Source organism: Sitophilus oryzae, unplaced genomic scaffold, assembly GCF_002938485.1.
Source record: "Sitophilus oryzae breed Bouriz unplaced genomic scaffold, Soryzae_2.0 scaffold_402_pilon_pilon, whole genome shotgun sequence".
In the NCBI taxonomy this organism is placed as follows: domain Eukaryota; kingdom Metazoa; phylum Arthropoda; class Insecta; order Coleoptera; family Curculionidae; genus Sitophilus; species Sitophilus oryzae.
Genome location: NW_022146977.1, coordinates 567062 through 580855, shown reverse-complemented (window position 1 = coordinate 580855; position 13794 = coordinate 567062). Strand labels below are relative to the sequence as shown.

The 13794-nt window shown below is 30.8% G+C and overlaps 1 protein-coding gene across 1 annotated transcript in view; it reads right to left on the bottom strand.

The window, feature by feature from the left end:
- LOC115885609 (metabotropic glutamate receptor 4) overlaps nucleotides 1-13794 on the bottom strand; it is a 350895-nt gene that overhangs the window by 105869 nt on the left and 231232 nt on the right. The gene's annotated exons all lie outside the window — the stretch shown is intronic.

Sequence of the window (13794 nt, the reverse complement as noted above, 5' to 3'; positions counted from 1 at the left end):
GATAATAATAATCTTCTAGATAATAACGTATTGCAGTAGAGTAATGTCAAATAAAATAATATTAGGAACATCCTAAAAAGTAACAGCGGCCGACTAGATTTTTTCCTAAAAAAATTACAGCAGCCCACTAGATTCTTTATCAGAAAATGTTTTTTGTCCTGACATGTAATGTTTTACATTTTATTTTTTAATTTCAGATCGGTGAGTTTTATCAAAAAAATACAAGAGATAAAAAAGTTTCTAAACAAACTAAACTATCCAAATTAATTTTTTTGCATGTGTTTGATAAGATTTTTCTTTAAATTTCGTTAACAAGAATGATAGGGGTAGTTTATTTGAACCCCTTCCACTCATTTTAAAAAAGTGAAAAAATTACCAGAAAGTGTGTTTTCATAACAGTAATGCTTTCATAAAATTTTATTAGTCTATCTCTTTTCGTTTTCAAGATAAAAAATAAAAACATTATTTTTCCGCCATCTTTGTACCGCAATATCTCCCTAATGGTTGACTTTTGACCCAACGTTTATGAAGCAAACTACCCTTTATTTTGAACAACGAATCACCCCCTGAAGTTTTTCGCGTTTGTTTTGAAACACCCTGTATATTGTCTGAAAAAAGATTGTTTTTATAAAGAAATAAATTCTTTACTTCTCTAGAAAGAAACTACAAAAGAACGATACACGTGCTATAGTTATATAGTTTGTTTGATCTTTCAAGAAGTCCCTGGAGTTACACGTGTTTGTTAAGAACAGAAAAACTTTCACTTATAATATCACAAGAGCTTAAATTATTTTCGGAAATTTTTTTGAGGGCACGAATATTTTGAAAATTATCCCGAGTCGAAGACGAGGGATACTTATCTCCTAAAATATCGGTGCAAGAAATAGCCATCTTATCAGGAATAGCCAAGCAGCGTTAAATTCGGTCAAGAAAATTTCACACCTAAATTTGAAAAAATATAATTTGTTAAGTTGGCCAAGGTATTGCTAAAACTCAAATGGGTAATATTTCAATATATAGACATTGTAGTTCATTCACATTATGATTGTAGATCTTATGTTTACCTTTTCCATCTGTCAAAAAATTGGAACTAAATCTTTCAAGCGCCTCCAAAAAAATTTCCGGAAAAGTTTCTCAGTTGCTTATGGTAACTAGTCAACATTAAAAAGCATGTTATTGGTCTGAAAAGTAGAGGTGTCGGATTTTCAGTTAAATAATAAACAAATGTCCTCTATAAACGTCTAAATCAGTATTTATTGAAACTATAGAAATTTCCGAACTAAATCGCACAATTTGCACATCTTGTTGTATACAATACAGCTATCAGGTATAGCCAGATTAAAATTTCATTTACTTAATGAACAGCTTATATCAGCTATAAAACCGTCCCAGATACTGGCTTTTGTCAAAGCCCTGGGACTGTATGATGAGTTATGATTCAAGAAAGGGGGACACAATGGATCTGTAAGGTCGAAGTGATTAACCCCCTCCCACGCATTCTAAATTCTAAAAAAATTCTACACGTGTTTGTTAAGAACAAGAAAACTTTCTTTTAAATAATAAACAAATGTCCTCTATAAACGTCTAAATCAGTATTTATTGCTCTAAACTATATGAAATTTCTGAACTAAATCGCACAATTTGCACATCTTGTTGTATACAATACAGCTATCGGTATAGCCGGATTAAAATTTCATTTACTCCTGAATATTATATCAGCTAAAAGCACTTTCAAAGATAATTAACGTTTCGAATTGTGTAATGCATGATAATACATTAATCATGCGAAATTGAATAATAATTATACAACATAGTAAAAATAATACAAGAATATTTTATGGAATACAATATGATTACAGTTGAGGGTTGGAACCTTTGGTGTTACACAGCAAAATAAAAACACTAAATCACCACAATACACCAAAACACTTTTACTTTTACACTGGACGCGCGTTTCGCTAACCATGTTAGCATCATCAGCAGATGATTATAAACTAAAGTACAATCTACAAGTTGAGCGTTTATATACTCGCTCGAGTGGGCACCAGTGGGCGTGGCAAAATCTAGTCCAGCCGAGTCAGAGCCAACTGAGCGTAACAGTTCAGATTTCCGCCACTAGAGTAGTAGGAACAAAGAACTTGGAAGGAATTGGACCGTTGACTCTGTTCATACGCTCTTTACATTTATTAATTCTGATGCTTTCATATGCATCTAATTAATACTGTAATTTGAGACTTGTTTAATTAATTTTAAATCATTAAGATCTATACAATGTTCATTATCAACAATATGTTCGGCAACGCAGATTTATCCGGTCTACCATATCTTATCTGAGCTAAATGTTCTTTAAATCCTAGTTAATATTGATCTTCTAGTTTGCCCAACATATTTCTGAAAATAAAACACTAAATCACCACAATACACCAACACTTTTACTTTTACACTGGACGCGCGTTTCGCTAACCATGTTAGCATCATCAGCAGATGATTATAAACTAAATATATTCGGAGTTAGCGTTTATATACTTTATTCACTTGAAAGTCAGATTTTTTCAGAAATCATTAACCTATACCTACGTTTTTCATTTGTTGTCAACTAAAGAAGGAGAATATCCATTACATTCAGCTACATTCCTAATGTAATCTCTTTCTATTTCATATCTTTCGTTGGAAAGTGGGAAGATATAATAGATTACTTAGTTTCCCACTTTCCAACGAAAGATATGAAATAGAAAGAGATTACATTAATCATTAATTAAGGAATGTAGCTGAATGTAATGGATATTCTCCTTCACTAGTTGATAAATTAATTAGAAAACGTAGGTATAGGTTAATGATTTCTGAAAATTCGACTTTTCAAGTGGAGAAAGATACGTCTAAATATTTTTCGATACCGTTTGATAGAGAGTTAGCCCGTGGTCTAAAAAGGAATTTTTAAAATGTCAATTATAAACTTGTGTATAGGAGTTAATAATAAATTACAACAATTATTAGGTAATCAAAAGGATAAAACACCTCCACTGGAAAGGTCGGGTATTTATGAAATTTCTTGTAAAGATTGTAATCAGAAATATGTTGGGCAAACTAGAAGATCAATATTAACTAGATTTAAAGAACATTTAGCTCAGATAAGATACGGTAGACCGGATAAATCTTGCGTTGCCGAACATATTGTTGATAATGAACATTGTATAGATCTTAATAATTTAAAATTAATTAAACAAGTCTCAAATTACAGGCAATTAGATGCATATGAAAGCATCAGAATTAATAAATGTAAAGATAGTATGAACAGAGTCAACGGTCCAATTCCTTCAAGTTCTTTTGTTCCTACTACTCTAGTGGCGGAAATCTAACTGTTACGCTCAGTGGCTCTGACTCGGTTGGCTAGTTTTTGCCACGCCCACTCGGTGCCCACTGAGCGAGTATATAAACGCTCAACTTGTAGATTGTACTTTAGTTTATAATCATCTGCTGATGATGCTAACATGGTTAGCGAAACGCGCGTCCAGTGTAAAAGTAAAAGTGTTTTGGTGTATTGTGGTGATTTAGTGTTTTTATTTTGAATACAATATGGTCGACAAAAATATCAGTTATCTATTTAATTCATTAAATTGTTCGGAAATTTATCCAAACGTCAAATGCAAATTAAAAACAAATATTTGATTTGTGTCTGTAAATGTGGAGTTTCTTGTGTGTTATTCTTGACTTAATTATTCTACCTAGTTAGTTCTTTACTTTGTTTGAATTTTGAAGTAAACGTTTGTTTGATAATACAGGGTGAGTTTTAAGTAAATCCAAATATTTTTAGTAGTAGTATATTTCGACATCAGAATAGCAGTCTATGAGTTCTTTTTCATGAAAGTAAAATTTAGAAAATTTGGAATTTTTTAAAATTTTTAGATAAACATAATATCTTGGTAATATAGCAACATAGGTAGTTGATTAAATTTACAAGAAAGAGAACCGAGAAAAGATTCAGTGTTTCTCAAAATTTAAACAAAAAAAATATATTTTTTTAAATATATTCATATTCATTGCCTGCAAACTTATATGTTGAAATTTTGATAAAATAATTTAGTACTCACTAAAAAACACGGTATGTCGCTAGTGGTAGGAAAAATAATTTTTAGAGGTTACTAGTTTATTTGGTTGCCTGTGATATGCATATACAGGGTGTTTATTATTTTGTTCTGTATAGTTTTACGTAATTGTGGAAGAAGAGACTGTCTGAGAATTTTTTTAAGTGAGATAATGAACGCATGTTTTTAGAAGATATGCGTAGACTTTTAGTGGTCCAAGGTTTATTATGCTTATTTTTTATAGGCCTAAGAGGAAAGGATTTGAACGCTAGACTGGTTAATGTTTTTACGAAAATAGAACATTCGATGTCGACATCATAAGAGCTAGTATCCCAGTTGGTTGTTTTACATAAGTGGCTGAACTTTTGAGCATTGTTTTCTGAAAAAATACGGCATAATTTACGAGGGGCATTTTTGATTTTGGACTTATCGAAAATTCAGTTAAAACTGCCTCATGATCAGAGAGTCCCGAGCTAAAGACGTTGCAGGCGATAGAGTTAGGATCAAAAGATGACACAACATAGTCTATAGTACTAGAACTGGTATTGGATATTCTGGTAGGTGAGCCTACATGCATGGCTATTCCAAAAGAATCAAACATGGACTGAAGAAACTCCTGAGCAGCACATACACTAACAAAGTCAATATTAAGATCACCACAAAAAATTAATTTGCTTTTTAAGGGCAGGGACTCAAGCAAGCTTAGTAGATTATGACAGCATAATTGCACGTCAGAGTCAGGTGTTCTATAAATACAAATAATGTAAAGGTCATAAGCATTATGGTACATGTTTACATGAGCATGTAAAGCCGTTTAGCAATAATTACAGTTGGATGTCTATACTCCTCAATAAGTCTGGCAACAGTGGCACTTATTTGTCATTTTATATCAGGTAAATACCTAATTAATCTAAAAAACAAAAAATCATTAGAAAACGGCTTAAGGCGGGCTCTTAACAAGTATTTATTTTTTTCTCGGCAACCGTTTGATGAACAAGAAAAACTCAAAAGATCAATTTTGTTGAAAAAGGATGGCCAGTCAAGAAAAAAATATATTTTCTTTAAAAAAGCAGTAGTATACCATTTATGTTAAGCAAAATATCGATTTTTTTTTTAATTTTTAACACCCTGTAGATCAGAAAGGAAGTACTTTAGACCCAATTATTATATAAAAATTGTTTTAAGAACACGTGAGGAATCACACCACAATTTTTTAGATTAATTAGAAAACACCCTGTATATTGTCAACCTGACAATGATTGTTGATAAATTAAAAAATACCTTTTCTGTGAAAAATGCCCGATTTTCGGTTTTTATTGAATTTCGGTCTGCGTCTGCAAATACCGATATGTTTTTTAATATTCTATCTATCTAAATTTTAAATATCATAGTCAGAATAGTTTTATTATTTATTAACTGTAAAAATGGTATACTTATAAGGTTTATCAAATATTGTGATTTACTTTCTACCTTGTAGTCAAAATTTATATTTAATAAACTGTAAAATATATATATATATATTCTTATGTTTTATTAAAGTTACTCTGATATACTAATATATCAGTGTAACTTTAAAACTAAATCCTTTGAAATCAAATATAAACATAAAAAATATTTACAGCAGAAGAGGCGAAGGCGCTGGGTTAAACGTAGTCTCTACTAAGAACACGGAGGGGCGCTTTGACCCAAAATTTTACTATTAATTTTCATATCTATCTTAATAGAATATTATTTTCTTTTATCTATGGTCATATTTGACTTATTTGAAAAACGGTAAAGAGAAAATATGTTTCTTTTATCGAGATCTACGTTCCCTGAAAGTATTTGTACTTATTAAAGACTCACCCTGTATAATATATTCAAATGTGTCTCAATAACTAAATATTAAGTTTGAATGTCAATTGATAATATTTTAAGAGTATGTAGCATATAGTACAACATTTCCACAAATAAGATACTAGATATAGTTCAACACGGGTATTTAAAATGGATTTTAGAGACCGAACAATCAAAATTAATATTTAATCAATCAAAAGCTTGTAAATTTTATATATATTTTTAATGAAAACATAAAAAAATTGGCTATTGAGCACTAATGCCATTCCATCAGTAATTACATGTGAATAAAAACAAAATAAAATTACAGAAATCATCTTTCATAGATTATAAAATCATTTTTTTTTAAATAAAAAAAGACCTGTACGAAAATGGTAATTTGTATTTTTAACACAAAGTCGTTTCTGCTCCAAGGGGCAAAATTTCGTTTCTTAGAGAAATTGTACTTTACAATGAAAATTGCTTTTGTTTGAAAATTACTTTTTTACCTCTGCTAATTTTTCAGTTGTCATAAAGGGATTTTTCCTGTAGGAATGGCGTATGGAATTATGAAAATTTAAAATTAGCATTTCTAACGTTTATATCAGTCAAGGTACAAAGCATTTATTATTACTGACATTGTTCACCTAAGAATACGTAATTTATTTTATTTTATCTAGTTGATAACAAAAATAAATAAAATTACCAAGGTAAAACCAAAAAGCCTCAAACTATTTGTATGATTATTTTTTAACTTGTTTTTAGTTTTTACGTATGTTATGTTTATTCAAAAATCAAAGAAGCGATAACCATACATCACCAACCTGTACAGAAGCCTGAGAAATACATTTCATTTTATTGGACTGTTTTAAGAAAGCAATTTAAGGAAGGACGATTTTGCTGTTCTAAACTTTACAGTTGAGGGTTGGAACCTTTGGTGTTACACAGCAAAATAAAAACACTAAATCACCACAATACACCAAAAGACTTTTACTTTGACACTGGACGCGCGTTTCGCTAACCATGTTAGCATCATCAGCAGATGATTATAAACTAAAGTACAATCTACAAGTTGAGCGTTTATATACTCGCCCAGTGGGCACCGAGTGGGCGTGGCAAAATCTAGCCAACCGAGTCAGAGCCCACTGAGCGTAACAGTTAGATTTCCGCCACTAGAGTAGTAGGAACAAAGAACCTGAAGGAATTGGACCATTGTCTCTGTTCATACTATCTTTACATTTATTAATTCTGATGCTTTCATATGCATCTAATTGCCTGTAATTTGAGACTTGTTTAATTAATTTTAAATTATTAAGATCTATACAATGTTCTTTATCAACAATATGTTCGGCAATGCAAGATTTATCCGGTCTACATATATCTTATCTATATCTTTATCTAAATATTGTCTTCTAGTTTCCATTAAATTTACGCATGAAATTACAAGAATTTCACAATTACCGATTTCCAGATGTATTAGTTATTAGAAATACCTAATAATTGCCTGTAATTTATTATTAGCGCTATACACAAGTTTATAATTGACATTCTTAAATATTCCTTTTAGACCACGGGATAACTCTCTATCAAACGGTATCGAAAAATATTTAGACGTATCTTTCTCCACTTGAAAAGTCGAATTTTCAGAAATCATTAACCTATACCTACGTTTTCTAATTAATTTATCAACTAGTGAAGGAGAATATCCATTGGTTTGAAGTGGAGGCTAAGAATCAGTTTGAGTATTTTCCAAGAGTATGGTTTAGGTATGTGGATGATATTTTGGCTGTTCTTGACACAAATTCAGACACCATAGATAATTTTATTTCTAAGTTAAATAATCGTTTTCCTTCCATTAAATTTACGCATGAAATTGAGAACAACGACAGATTACCATTTCTAGATGTATTAGTTATTAGAAATACTAATAATTGCCTGGAATTTGATATCTATAGTAGGAAAATACGACCACACGCAGATATATTCCTAATGAATCACATCATAGTGTTGAACATAAAATGGCTAGTTTAAATTTCTTAGTTCATAGATTACTTAGTTTCCCACTTTCCAACGAAAGATATCACTAGTTGATAGATTACATTAGAGAACGTAGGTACAGTGTAATGGATTTTGAAAATTCAACTAGTCAATAAATTAAGATACGTCTAAATATTTTTCGATACCGTTTGATAGAGAGTTATCCCGTGGTCTAAAAGGAATTTTTAAGAATGTCAATTATAAACTTGTGTATAGTGCTAATAATAAATTACAACAATTATTAGGTAATCCAAAGGATAAAAAACACCTCCACTGGAAGGGTCGGGTATTAATGAAATTTCTTGTAAAGATTGTAATCAGAAATATGTTGGGCAAACTAGAAGATCAATATTAACTAGATTTAAAGAACATTTAGCTCAGATAAGATATGGTAGACCGGATAAATCTTGCGTTGCTGAACATATTGTTGATAAAGAACATTGTATAGATCTTAATAATTTAAAATTAATTAAACAAGTCTCAAATTACGGGCAATTAGATGCATCAGAATTAATAAATGTAAAAATAGTATGAACAGAGACAACGGTCCAATTCCTTCAAGTTCTTTGTTCCTACTACTCTAGTGGCGGAAATCTAACTGTTACGCTCAGTGGGCTCTGACTCGGTTGGCTAGATTTTGCCACGCCCACTCGGTGCCCACTGGGCGAGTATATAAACGCTCAACTTGTAGATTGTACTTTAGTTTATAATCATCTGCTGATGATGCTAACATGGTTAGCGAAACGCGCGTCCAGTGTAAAAGTGAAAGTGTTTTGGTGTATTGTGGTGATTTAGTGTTTTTATTTTGTTCTAAACTTTAATAAAAGAAAAATAATAATACAAATATTGTCTTCATACCAAGGTTTGAGGTTTAACACACTTAAACATTCATAACTGAAAAGGATTTGTTAGTTAGCAGGTCCCCACCAAACTTGCAGGTACTGAGGTCCCTGGAGTCGGTAGGTTACTCAGCTATAGTTGATATGGTTGGTGCCAATGTTTTTAGACTATGATTTATACCATTCTTTGGTTAGGTTAGGATAGGTTGCCACATTATGAAGATATTATGTTTTTTAACTGAAAATTATAAAACAAATCCAACATTTTTTTTTTCAAAAAATTACAAATTTTCGCAAAAAAAAGCCTCATAGACGTATTTCTGGGATCCAAATATAGTGCCTTTAAAAAAGTGCCTTATTTAAGATTCGCCCTGTACAATGTTAATAATAAAAATCCCCGTGTAAATACAATCGGGGGACATAAAATTTTGATATCGTATTAGACAAAAAAAAAACGTTTTCTATGCAAATTTATATAAACATTATGTTCGCCTATAGTTCACTGTATACAAATACTCTATTATTATGTTACGTGTTGAGATTCAACAATATACTTGACGTTTTTTTTTCTTCATGCCTTTTTATTATGGCTTATCCCGTTATTTTTCTGTCTGATACCAAACCGCTATTCCCCATGCAAAAAAATTCAATGAATAAACGACATAGGCTTTATTAAGGCTCCCCTACAAAGCCGAGATTTTCAAATTCAGTATGCGTTTCCTAGTTCTGCTACTACGTGAACATTTTTGCCAATCGGGCGATTCGTTCGTCTATTTTCGCGGTCTCCTCGAAAAAATACTGTTTTCACAAGGCATCTGCATATAAAGGGGCGAAATAATTGTAGTTTAAGGAAGCGCAAACAAGTCTCTTATTTTTCTATGCCGCATTTTACGAAGCGTTCGTAAAATGTCAATAAGTTTTTTAGCAGTTTGCGGATGTTGCTGAAGTAACTGGGTTATAAATGATTGCCACTGCAAGTCGTGTTTTGAATTCAAGGATAATCTATACTAATATATAAATTCCCGAGGGGTAAACCGCAGAGGAAAAAGTGTACACCGTAATTCCTTTTACTCAAATAATTCCTCAGAATTCCTCGTAATTCCTTAGGAATTCCTTGGAATTCCTGGTCTTCAAGGTCAAGGCCAATCATTCAAGGTCTTCCTTGGAATTCCTTGATACGAACTCGGTAACTCTTTCAGTCTGAACCAGCGTTGCCACCTCGGTTTCGCAGTTCCGCTATGAATTTTCTGGTGATTTTTATAAATGTCTAATGTCTCTATAAGTACTAGATCTAACAATAAAAAGTACTCTTACGAGATTTACGTTTTTTTTAGTTAAATTTTAGGATTAATAGGGGATCATGAGGTGAAAATACTGGAAATATGTCGGAACTTACTTATTAAAATTATTTTTTCTCGAGATTTTTTGAAAATGATAGGTACCTAGTATACTCGTATCTATAGGAAAGGAAATTAATAAAACTTCAGTTGCACGTCATAATACGATCACCAGTAAATTCCATAAGATTACGCATGGTATCATTGATGAAGTGCACCTAAAGTTGTATTAATTTCCCTATAGTATATACCTAGGTATTATTCCGAGGAAATGAAAAAATCAACTTTACACTTTCTGGAGTACTGAATAAAAAAATCTTATGAGGGTTTCTTTAAAATGGCGAAATCAGGGAACGTTATAAGTAGATCTCTCGGGGGTGGTTCGGCCGTACTATTGGAAAATATTTTAGATATATAATCGAGGGTACAATATTAAATTAAAAGAATATCTAACCTGTAGATATTTGATATTGGGAAATTTTGGAAGCGAAAACGAAAAACGGATAGTAAAAAATCGCCTGCAAAACGTTTTTCTTTAAATTTAGTACTACCTATTATAGTATTCATGGTTTACTAATGTTCGTTAATTTTTTATAAAGTTGCTTGTAATTCCTCTTAATTCCTGTGGAATTCCTCTAAATTTCTAAGAAATTCCTTGGAATTCATTGGAATTCTTACGGAAATAATTGGAATTCCTAGTAATTCCTATGGAATTCCTTGGAATTCCTCGTGATTCCTTGGAATTCCTGTAGAATTCCTTCATAGTGTACACCATAATTCCTCTGCGGTTTACCCCTCGTAAATTCCTTAAGTGACTGACATACTGATTAATCACGATCCTGCTCAAACCACTCAACGTAAGAAGCTCAATTTTGGCATACAGGTTGATTCTAGGGTGTACAGGTGCGATAAGAAGGGATTTTTCGAAATTCCAGTTCCAAGAGGGTGAAACCACCCCTCAAATATTACAATATTTTTTATTTAAAAAACGGTCAAGTTTCCGAAAAAACGCTTAAACCCGTATATTTTATTTTGTTTTTTTTACATATTTTAAGATTTTTTAAAAATGTATAAAGGGTGTTTCGAAAAATCTGGTCATTGATTAATCACGATCCTGCTTAAATCACTTGACGTAAAAAGCTGATTTTTGGAAAACAGATTGACTTTAGGGTGCAGAGGTTCGATAAGAAGGGATTTTTCGAAACTCGAATTCTAAGGGGGTGAAACTATCCTTCAAATATTAAAATATTTTTCATTTAAAAACCGGTGAGTTTTTCGGAAAAAAACTCTTAAACACGTATATTTTATTTTGTTGTTTTACATATTTTAAGATTTTTTATAAATTTATACAGGGTGTTTCATAAAATATCACCATTGAGTAATCACGATTCTGCTTAAACTGCTCGACGTTTAAAGCTGATTTTTGGCAAACGGATTGACTGTGGGGTGTAGAGGTTCGATAAGGAGGGGTTTCTCGAACCTCAAATTCCAAGAGGGTGAAAACGCCCCTCAAATATTACAATATTTGTTATTTAAAAAACGGTTAGTCTATCGGGAAAACGCTTGGACAAGCATAATTTATTTGGTTTTTTTACATATTTTGATATTTTTTAAAAAATCATACAGGATGTTCCAAAATGTTGGGTAATTTCTTAACCACGATTCTGCTTAAACTGCTTGACGTAAAAAGCTTATTTTTGGCAAACGGATTTTTCGAAAGTCAAATTCCAACGAGATGAAACTACCTCTCAAATATTACCAAGTTATATAATAATATCTCCATATTGTTTTTTCTCACGCTGACATAAATGTGAGAAAATTTTATCCAGTTTGTATGGTAATGGAAATTCTTGCTTTGCTTTATCATCACCATTACAAATGATTAATTCGACGCGAACGAAGTTGCTGGTACATGCTAGTTATCTTTATATACAAGGTGTTTCGACAAACATGTGTCATCTCCCGTGGGGAGATTCCTCATGTAAAAATAATATTTATTTTTCATATTAACATAGGTCCGATTCTGCTTTGTTTCGTAGCTACAGGGTGTTCAAATCTTAATAATCTTTATTTGTTTGATTTTTATTTTTATTGATTTATTATAATTTTCGTCCAAGTACTTTTAGTTATTCGAATGAAATTTTGACGGTAACAGTTACTATAAGTGCTACATATTGTAATGCTAAAAAAGTGTCGATAAATTTATCAGGGACGTGCATATGGTTATCACTGGAATATTTTAAAAAATACATGTGCGCCACTGACTTTTTTCTTTTGATATCAAAATTATATAGGCCGTTTAATGCCAATTAAAAATTATCTTTTGATATTTTGTCAAATTCGGCTACCTTGATGAGATAAACGCAATTTTATTAATCTAATAAAATTAAAATAAAAATAAAATTAATAAATTATACCTAATTTATTATTAAATATTATTACCATTACTTATTATTATTATTAGGCTAACCTACAGCAACTTAAAATAAAAAATGGTATTTAAGATAACTACAAAAAACCTAATTTTATAAAGTTTTAACATCCTTAATAACGCTCTAAAACTAGGCATTTTCATACCCATGTTTATAGTAACTTTTTTTTAACAAGAGAAAAAAGTCAGTGGCGCACATGCTTTTCTAGAAAAATATTCCAGTGATAACCCATATGCACGTCACTGGTGTATATTTTGACTCGTTTTTAGCATTAAAATATGTAGCACCTATAGTAACTTTCACCCTTAAAATTTGATTAGAATCGCTAAAAGCACTTGGAAGAAAATTACAATAAATTTGAAATTATTGTTTAAAAGTAGTGGTGCAAGATTTTCAAATAAGAATATCGATTAAGGTAATACAATTTGGATTGTTCTCGAAATTATTGTTATATCTTTTTAAAGTAATTTTCTTCTATCGCAGGCACCAAAAAACTTTTCTCTCAATTGAGTTTCTTCAATATAATTAATTTAATTAGTTCTTTTTTTTATGTTGCCATTAAAACAGTAATGATTTCATTTATTTCCCAAGTCTAACCTAATTAAGGCACATTATGTTAAGCTTTTTTTGTTAGCCCTCACTGAAGACAAAATTATATTAGTTTTTTACCAGTTCGTTGAATTTTATTATCATAATACTGTTATATTTCTTAGAAATAAAGGGTTAAATAATAATTATACTTTAATGGTTAAAGAAAATTAAAAAAAATAAGGTAAATTAAATAGAACTCTAAATAAAACAGAATAATAAATAAAGATTAATCATCTTTAAAATACAAGAGATAGGTAGTTAAGAGAAGATACTAAAGCGACAGCAAAGCAAAAATAAAACTACTAAGAGATTGCTTTAATTATATTTAAAATAAACTTAAGTAAATAGCAGGTGGGGGTACCCTTTAAATGGCAGAAAAAAAATGAAGCAGATTACGGTAGATTACGATTATTCATTAGTTACTCGTTTACATAATTAAAATTTTATTCACTGCCTTAATGGCACAGAATACAAACAAACACACACAGACAGATAAACCTACGTTCATTAATAATGATCGTTGCGTAACTGATACTCTATTAAAGCACAAAGATATAATTAATTATTTAGTAATTAAGTTAAACTCTAAACTATTTTCTTATAAAATCATTATATCATAGTAATAGTACTAACTACAAAGTCATTATGCAAACTGTAGCGC